This window comes from Phyllobates terribilis, unplaced genomic scaffold (assembly GCF_046119375.1).
Source record: "Phyllobates terribilis strain yellow unplaced genomic scaffold, ASM4611937v1 Scaffold_83__1_contigs__length_6671269, whole genome shotgun sequence".
In the NCBI taxonomy this organism is placed as follows: domain Eukaryota; kingdom Metazoa; phylum Chordata; class Amphibia; order Anura; family Dendrobatidae; genus Phyllobates; species Phyllobates terribilis.
In genome coordinates, this window is record NW_027362843.1 from 5,714,569 (window position 1) to 5,724,301 (window position 9,733).

Sequence of the window (9,733 nt, forward strand, 5' to 3'; positions counted from 1 at the left end):
AACAATAACTGTGGTTTTGCCATCCCACGGTAAAAAATCTCTATTATTCAGGTTTTGGTAGTTTTTTCCGTAAAGAAAAACAGTAGTGTCTCCTGACTGTTGTGACACAAAAATATATCTGTTGAAAATAGTCTTGTGTAGGCCCGACATCTCAGTGTGGTTTCGCAGTTCCACAGGTCAAATCGCTGTACTACCCAGTTTTGGGCCTTTGGTATCTAAAAAAAAAGCAGTTTGAGTGTGTCGCTCACTGTTCAGCCGCAAATATCTCTATTTTAAAAAGTGTGGTATACCTCAGTTAAAAAATAACTGTGGTTTTGCCATCCCACGGTAAAAAATCTCTATTATTCAGGTTTTGGTAGTTTTTTCCGTAAAGAAAAACAGTAGTGTCTCCTGACTGTTGTGACACAAAAATATATCTTTTGAAAATAGTCTGGTTTAGGCCCGACATCCCAGTGTGGTTTCGCAGTTCCACGGGTCAAATCGCTGTACTACCCAGTTTTGGGCCTTTGGTATCTAAAAAAAAAGCAGTTTGAGTGTGTTGCTCACTGTTCAGCTGCAAATATCTCTATTTAAAAAAGTGTGGTATACCCCAGTAAACAATAACTGTGGTTTTGCCATCCCACGGTAAAAAATCTCTATTATTCAGGTTTTGGTAGTTGTTTCCGTAAAGAAAAACAGTAGTGTCTCCTGACTGTTGTGACACAAAAATATATCTGTTGAAAATAGTCTTGTGTAGGCCCGACATCCCAGTGTGGTTTCGCAGTTCCACGGGTCAAATCGCTGTACTATCCAGTTTTGGGCCTTTGGTATCTAAAAAAAAAGCAGTTTGAGTGTGTTGCTCACTGTTCAGCTGCAAATATCTCTATTTAAAAAAGTGTGGTATACCCCAGTAAACAATAACTGTGGTTTTGCCATCCCACGGTAAAAAATCTCTATTATTCAGGTTTTGGTAGTTGTTTCCGTAAAGAAAAACAGTAGTGTCTCCTGACTGTTGTGACACAAAAATATATCTGTTGAAAATAGTCTTGTGTAGGCCCGACATCCCAGTGTGGTTTCGCAGTTCCACGGGTCAAATCGCTGTACTATCCAGTTTTGGGCCTTTGGTATCTAAAAAAAAAGCAGTTTAAGTGTGTCGCTCGCTGTTCAGCCGCAAATATCTCTATTTAAAAAAGTGTGGTATACCCCAGTAAACAATAACTGTGGTTTTTCCATCCCACGGTAAAAAATCTCTATTATTCAGGTTTTGGTTGTTTTTTCCGTAAAGAAAAACAGTAGTGTCTCCTGACTGTTGTGACACAAAAATATATCTGTTGAAAATAGTCTTGTGTAGGCCCGACATCCCAGTGTGGTTTCGCAGTTCCACGGGTCAAATCGCTGTACTATCCAGTTTTGGGCCTTTGGTATCTAAAAAAAAAGCAGTTTGAGTGTGTCGCTCACTGTTCAGCCGCAAATATCTCTATTTAAAAAAGTGTGGTATACCCCAGTAAACAATAACTGTGGTTTTACCATCCCATGGTAAAAAATCTCTATTATTCAGGTTTTGGTAGTTTTTTTCCGTAAAGAAAACAGTAGTGTCTCCTGACTGTTGTGACACAAAAATATATCTGTTGAAAATAGTCTTGTGTAGGCCCGACATCCCAGTGTGGTTTCGCAGTTCCACGGGTCAAATCGCTGTACTATCCAGTTTTGGTCCTTTGGTATCTAAAAAAAAAGCAGTTTGAGTGTGTCGCTCACTGTTCAGCCGCAAATATCTCTATTTAAAAAAGTGTGGTATACCCAGTAAACAATAACTGTGGTTTTGCCATCCCACGGTAAAAAATCTCTATTATTCAGGTTTTGGTAGTTGTTTCCGTAAAGATAAACAGTAGTGTCTCCTGACTGTTGTGACACAAAAATATATCTGTTGAAAATAGTCTTGTGTAGGCCCGACATCCCAGTGTGGTTTCGCAGTTCCACGGGTCAAATCGCTGTACTATCCAGTTTTGGGCCTTTGGTATCTAAAAAAAAAGCAGTTTGAGTGTGTCGCTCACTGTTCAGCCGCAAATATCTCTATTTAAAAAAGTGTGGTATACCCCAGTAAACAATAACTGTGGTTTTGCCATCCCACGGTAAAAAATCTCTATTATTCAGGTTTTGGTAGATTTTTCCGTAAAGAAAAACAGTAGTGTCTCCTGACTGTTGTGACACAAAAATATATCTGTTGAAAATAGTCTTGTGTAGGCCCGACATCCCAGTGTGGTTTCGCAGTTCCACGGGTCAAATCGCTGTACTATCCAGTTTTGGGCCTTTGGTATCTAAAAAAAAAGCAGTTTGAGCGTGTCGCTCACTGTTCAGCCGCAAATATCTCTATTTAAAAAAGTGTGGTATACCCCAGTAAACAATAACTGTGGTTTTGCCATCCCACGGTAAAAAATCTCTATTATTCAGGTTTTGGTAGTTTTTTCCGTAAAGAAAAACAGTAGTGTCTCCTGACTGTTGTGACACAAAAATATATCTGTTGAAAATAGTCTTGTGTAGGCCCGACATCTCAGTGTGGTTTCGCAGTTCCACAGGTCAAATCGCTGTACTACCCAGTTTTGGGCCTTTGGTATCTAAAAAAAAAGCAGTTTGAGTGTGTCGCTCACTGTTCAGCCGCAAATATCTCTATTTTAAAAAGTGTGGTATACCTCAGTTAAAAAATAACTGTGGTTTTGCCATCCCACGGTAAAAAATCTCTATTATTCAGGTTTTGGTAGTTTTTTCCGTAAAGAAAAACAGTAGTGTCTCCTGACTGTTGTGACACAAAAATATATCTTTTGAAAATAGTCTGGTTTAGGCCCGACATCCCAGTGTGGTTTCGCAGTTCCACGGGTCAAATCGCTGTACTACCCAGTTTTGGGCCTTTGGTATCTAAAAAAAAAGCAGTTTGAGTGTGTTGCTCACTGTTCAGCTGCAAATATCTCTATTTAAAAAAGTGTGGTATACCCCAGTAAACAATAACTGTGGTTTTGCCATCCCACGGTAAAAAATCTCTATTATTCAGGTTTTGGTAGTTGTTTCCGTAAAGAAAAACAGTAGTGTCTCCTGACTGTTGTGACACAAAAATATATCTTTTGAAAATAGTCTTGTGTAGGCCCGACATCCCAGTGTGGTTTCGCAGTTCCACGGGTCAAATCGCTGTACTATCTAGTTTTGGGCCTTTGGTATCTAAAAAAAAAGCAGTTTGAGTGCGTCGCTCACTGTTCAGCCGCAAATATCTCTATTTAAAAAAGTGTGGTATACCCCAGTAAACAATACCTGTGGTTTTGCCATCCCACGGTATCAAATCTCTATTATTCAGGTTTTGGTAGTTTTTTCCGTAAAGAAAAACAGCAGTGTCTCCTGACTGTTGTGACACAAAAATATATCTGTTGAAAATAGTCTTGTGTAGGCCCGACATACCAGTGTGGTTTCGCAGTTCCACGGGTCAAATCGCTGTACTATCCAGTTTTGGGCCTTTGGTATCTAAAAAAAAAGCAGTTTGAGTGTGTCGCTCACTGTTCAGCCGCAAATATCTCTATTTAAAAAAGTGTGGTATACCCCAGTAAAAAATAACTGTGGTTTTGCTATCCCACGGTAAAAAATCTCTATTATTCAGGTTTTGGTAGTTTTTTCCGTAAAGAAAAACAGTAGTGTCTCCTGACTGTTGTGACACAAAAATATATCTGTTGAAAGTAGTCTTGTGTAGGCCCGACATCCAAGTGTGGTTTCGCAGTTCCACGGGTCAAATCGCTGTACTACCCAGTTTTGGGCCTTTGGTATCTAAAAAAAAAGCAGTGTGAGTGTGTCGCTCACTGTTCAGCCGCAAATATCTCTATTTAAAAAAGTGTGGTATACCCCAGTAAAAAATAACTGTGTTTTTGCTATCCCACGGTAAAAAATCTCTATTATTCAGGTTTTGGTAGTTTTTTCCGTAAAGAAAAACAGTAGTGTCTCCTGACTGTTGTGACACAAAAATATATCTGTTGAAAATAGTCTTGTGTAGGCCCGACATCCCAGTGTGGTTTCGCAGTTCCACGGGTCAAATCGCTGTACTACCCAGTTTTGGGCCTTTGGTATCTAAAAAAAAAGCAGTTTGAGTGTGTCGCTCACTGTTCAGCCGCAAATATCTCTATTTTAAAAAGTGTGGTATACCTCAGTTAAAAAATAACTGTGGTTTTGCCATCCCACGGTAAAAAATCTCTATTATTCAGGTTTTGGTATTTTTTTCCGTAAAGAAAAACAGTAGTGTCTCCTGACTGTTGTGAAACAAAAATATATCTTTTGAAAATAGTCTGGTGTAGGCCCGACATCCCAGTGTGGTTTCGCAGTTCCACGGGTCAAATCGCTGTACTACCCAGTTTTGGGCCTTTGGTATCTAAAAAAAAAGCACTTTGAGTGTGTTGCTCACTGTTCAGCTGCAAATATCTCTATTTAAAAAAGTGTGGTATACCCCAGTAAACAATAACTGTGGTTTTGCCATCCCACGGTAAAAAATCTCTATTATTCAGGTTTTGGTAGTTGTTTCCGTAAAGAAAAACAGTAGTGTCTCCTGACTGTTGTGACACAAAAATATATCTGTTGAAAATAGTCTTGTGTAGGCCCGACATCCCAGTGTGGTTTCGCAGTTCCACGGGTCAAATCGCTGTACTATCCAGTTTTGGGCCTTTGGTATCTAAAAAAAAAGCAGTTTAAGTGTGTCGCTCGCTGTTCAGCCGCAAATATCTCTATTTAAAAAAGGGTGGTATACCCCAGTAAACAATAACTGTGTTTTTTCCATCCCACGGTAAAAAATCTCTATTATTCAGGTTTTGGTTGTTTTTTCCGTAAAGAAAAACAGTAGTGTCTCCTGACTGTTGTGACACAAAAATATATCTGTTGAAAATAGTCTTGTGTAGGCCCGACATCCCAGTGTGGTTTCGCAGTTCCACTGGTCAAATCGCTGTACTATCCAGTTTTGGGCCTTTGGTATCTAAAAAAAAAGCAGTTTGATTGTGTCGCTCACTGTTCAGCCGCAAATATCTCTATTTAAAAAAGTGTGGTATACCCCAGTAAACAATAACTGTGGTTTTACCATCCCATGGTAAAAAATCTCTATTATTCAGGTTTTGGTAGTTTTTTTCCGTAAAGAAAACAGTAGTGTCTCCTGACTGTTGTGACACAAAAATATATCTGTTGAAAATAGTCTTGTGTAGGCCCGACATCCCAGTGTGGTTTCGCAGTTCCACGGGTCAAATCGCTGTACTATCCAGTTTTGGTCCTTTGGTATCTAAAAAAAAAGCAGTTTGAGTGTGTCGCTCACTGTTCAGCCGCAAATATCTCTATTTAAAAAAGTGTGGTATACCCCAGTAAACAATAACTGTGGTTTTGCCATCCCACGGTAAAAAATCTCTATTATTCAGGTTTTGGTAGTTGTTTCCGTAAAGAAAAACAGTAGTGTCTCCTGACTGTTGTGACACAAAAATATATCTGTTGAAAATAGTCTTGTGTAGGCCCGACATCCCAGTGTGGTTTCGCAGTTCCAGGGGTCAAATCGCTGTACTATCCAGTTTTGGGCCTTTGGTATCTAAAAAAAAAGCAGTTTGAGTGTGTCGCTCACTGTTCAGCCGCAAATATCTCTATTTAAAAAAGTGTGGTATACCCCAGTAAACAATAACTGTGGTTTTGCCATCCCACGGTAAAAAATCTCTATTATTCAGGTTTTGGTAGATTTTTCCGTAAAGAAAAACAGTAGTGTCTCCTGACTGTTGTGACACAAAAATATATCTGTTGAAAATAGTCTTGTGTAGGCCCGACATCCCAGTGTGGTTTCGCAGTTCCACGGGTCAAATCGCTGTACTATCCAGTTTTGGGCCTATGGTATCTAAAAAAAAAGCAGTTTGAGTGTGTCGCTCACTGTTCAGCCGCAAATATCTCTATTTAAAAAAGTGTGGTATACCCCAGTAAACAATAACTGTGGTTTTGCCATCCCACGGTAAAAAATCTCTATTATTCAGGTTTTGGTAGTTTTTTCCGTAAAGAAAAACAGTAGTGTCTCCTGACTGTTGTGACACAAAAATATATCTGTTGAAAATAGTCTTGTGTAGGCCCGACATCTCAGTGTGGTTTCGCAGTTCCACAGGTCAAATCGCTGTACTACCCAGTTTTGGGCCTTTGGTATCTAAAAAAAAAGCAGTTTGAGTGTGTCGCTCACTGTTCAGCCGCAAATATCTCTATTTTAAAAAGTGTGGTATACCTCAGTTAAAAAATAACTGTGGTTTTGCCATCCCACGGTAAAAAATCTCTATTATTCAGGTTTTGGTAGTTTTTTCCGTAAAGAAAAACAGTAGTGTCTCCTGACTGTTGTGACACAAAAATATATCTTTTGAAAATAGTCTGGTTTAGGCCCGACATCCCAGTGTGGTTTCGCAGTTCCACGGGTCAAATCGCTGTACTACCCAGTTTTGGGCCTTTGGTATCTAAAAAAAAAGCAGTTTGAGTGTGTTGCTCACTGTTCAGCTGCAAATATCTCTATTTAAAAAAGTGTGGTATACCCCAGTAAACAATAACTGTGGTTTTGCCATCCCACGGTAAAAAATCTCTATTATTCAGGTTTTGGTAGTTGTTTCCGTAAAGAAAAACAGTAGTGTCTCCTGACTGTTGTGACACAAAAATATATCTTTTGAAAATAGTCTTGTGTAGGCCCGACATCCCAGTGTGGTTTCGCAGTTCCACGGGTCAAATCGCTGTACTATCTAGTTTTGGGCCTTTGGTATCTAAAAAAAAAGCAGTTTGAGTGCGTCGCTCACTGTTCAGCCGCAAATATCTCTATTTAAAAAAGTGTGGTATACCCCAGTAAACAATACCTGTGGTTTTGCCATCCCACGGTAACAAATCTCTATTATTCAGGTTTTGGTAGTTTTTTCCATAAAGAAAAACAGTAGTGTCTCCTGACTGTTGTGACACAAAAATATATCTGTTGAAAATAGTCTTGTGTAGGCCCGACATCCCAGTGTGGTTTCGCAGTTCCACGGGTCAAATCGCTGTACTATCCAGTTTTGGGCCTTTGGTATCTAAAAAAAAAGCAGTTTAAGTGTGTCGCTCACTGTTCAGCCGCAAATATCTCTATTTAAAAAAGTGTGGTATACCCCAGTAAACAATAACTGTGGTTTTGCCATCCCATGGTAAAAAATCTCTATTATTCAGGTTTTGGTAGTTTTTTTCCGTAAAGAAAAACAGTAGTGTCTCCTGACTGTTGTGACACAAAAATATATCTGTTGAAAATAGTCTTGTGTAGGCCCGACATCCCAGTGTGGTTTCGCAGTTCCACGGGTCAAATCGCTGTACTATCCAGTTTTGGGCCTTTGGTATCTAAAGAAAAAGCAGTTTGAGTGTGTCGCTCACTGTTCAGCCGCAAATATCTCTATTTAAAAAAGTGTGGTATACCCCAGTAAACAATAACTGTGGTTTTGTCATCCCACTGTAAAAAATCTCTATTATTCAGGTTTTGGTAGTTGTTTCCGTAAAGAAAAACAGTAGTGTCTCCTGACTGTTGTGACACAAAAATATATCTGTTGAAAATAGTCTTGTGTAGGCCCGACATCCCAGTGTGGTTTCGCAGTTCCACGGGTCAAATCGCTGTACTATCTAGTTTTGGGCCTTTGGTATCTAAAAAAAAAGCAGTTTGAGTGTGTCGCTCACTGTTCAGCCGCAAATATCTCTATTTAAAAAAGTGTGGTATAACCCAGTAAACAATAAATGTGCTTTTGCTATCCCACGGTAAAAAATCTCTATTATTCAGGTTTTGGTAGTTTTTTCCGTAAAGAAAAACAGTAGTGTCTCCTGACTGTTGTGACACAAAAATATATCTGTTGAAAATAGTCTTGTGTAGGCCCGACATCCCAGTGTGGTTTCGCAGTTCCACGGGTCAAATCGCTGTACTATCCAGTTTTGGGCCTTTGGTATCTAAAAAAAAAGCAGTTTAAGTGTGTCGCTCGCTGTTCAGCCGCAAATATCTCTATTTAAAAAAGTGTGGTATACCCCAGTAAACAATAACTGTGGTTTTTCCATCCCACGGTAAAAAATCTCTATTATTCAGGTTTTGGTTGTTTTTTCCGTAAAGAAAAACAGTAGTGTCTCCTGACTGTTGTGACACAAAAATATATCTGTTGAAAATAGTCTTGTGTAGGCCCGACATCCCAGTGTGGTTTCGCAGTTCCACGGGTCAAATCGCTGTACTATCCAGTTTTGGGCCTTTGGTATCTAAAAAAAAAGCAGTTTGATTGTGTCGCTCACTGTTCAGCCGCAAATATCTCTATTTAAAAAAGTGTGGTATAACCCAGTAAACAATAAATGTGCTTTTGCTATCCCACGGTAAAAAATCTCTATTATTCAGGTTTTGGTAGTTTTTTCCGTAAAGAAAAACAGTAGTGTCTCCTGACTGTTGTGACACAAAAATATATCTGTTGAAAATAGTCTTGTGTAGGCCCGACATCCCAGTGTGGTTTCGCAGTTCCACGGGTCAAATCGATGTACTATCCAGTTTTGGGCCTTTGGTATCTAAAAAAAAAGCAGTTTAAGTGTGTCGCTCGCTGTTCAGCCGCAAATATCTCTATTTAAAAAAGTGTGGTATACCCCAGTAAACAATAACTGTGGTTTTTCCATCCCACGGTAAAAAATCTCTATTATTCAGGTTTTGGTTGTTTTTTCCGTAAAGAAAAACAGTAGTGTCTCCTGACTGTTGTGACACAAAAATATATCTGTTGAAAATAGTCTTGTGTAGGCCCGACATCCCAGTGTGGTTTCGCAGTTCCACGGGTCAAATCGCTGTACTATCCAGTTTTGGGCCTTTGGTATCTAAAAAAAAAGCAGTGTGAGTGTGTCGCTCACTGTTCAGCCGCAAATATCTCTATTTAAAAAAGTGTGGTATACCCCAGTAAAAAATAACTGTGTTTTTGCTATCCCACGGTAAAAAATCTCTATTATTCAGGTTTTGGTAGTTTTTTCCGTAAAGAAAAACAGTAGTGTCTCCTGACTGTTGTGACACAAAAATATATCTGTTGAAAATAGTCTTGTGTAGGCCCGACATCCCAGTGTGGTTTCGCAGTTCCACGGGTCAAATCGCTGTACTACCCAGTTTTGGGCCTTTGGTATCTAAAAAAAAAGCAGTTTGAGTGTGTCGCTCACTGTTCAGCCGCAAATATCTCTATTTTAAAAAGTGTGGTATACCTCAGTTAAAAAATAACTGTGGTTTTGCCATCCCACGGTAAAAAATCTCTATTATTCAGGTTTTGGTATTTTTTTCCGTAAAGAAAAACAGTAGTGTCTCCTGACTGTTGTGAAACAAAAATATATCTTTTGAAAATAGTCTGGTGTAGGCCCGACATCCCAGTGTGGTTTCGCAGTTCCACGGGTCAAATCGCTGTACTACCCAGTTTTGGGCCTTTGGTATCTAAAAAAAAAGCACTTTGAGTGTGTTGCTCACTGTTCAGCTGCAAATATCTCTATTTAAAAAAGTGTGGTATACCCCAGTAAACAATAACTGTGGTTTTGCCATCCCACGGTAAAAAATCTCTATTATTCAGGTTTTGGTAGTTGTTTCCGTAAAGAAAAACAGTAGTGTCTCCTGACTGTTGTGACACAAAAATATATCTGTTGAAAATAGTCTTGTGTAGGCCCGACATCCCAGTGTGGTTTCGCAGTTCCACGGGTCAAATCGCTGTACTATCCAGTTTTGGGCCTTTGGTATCTAAAAAAA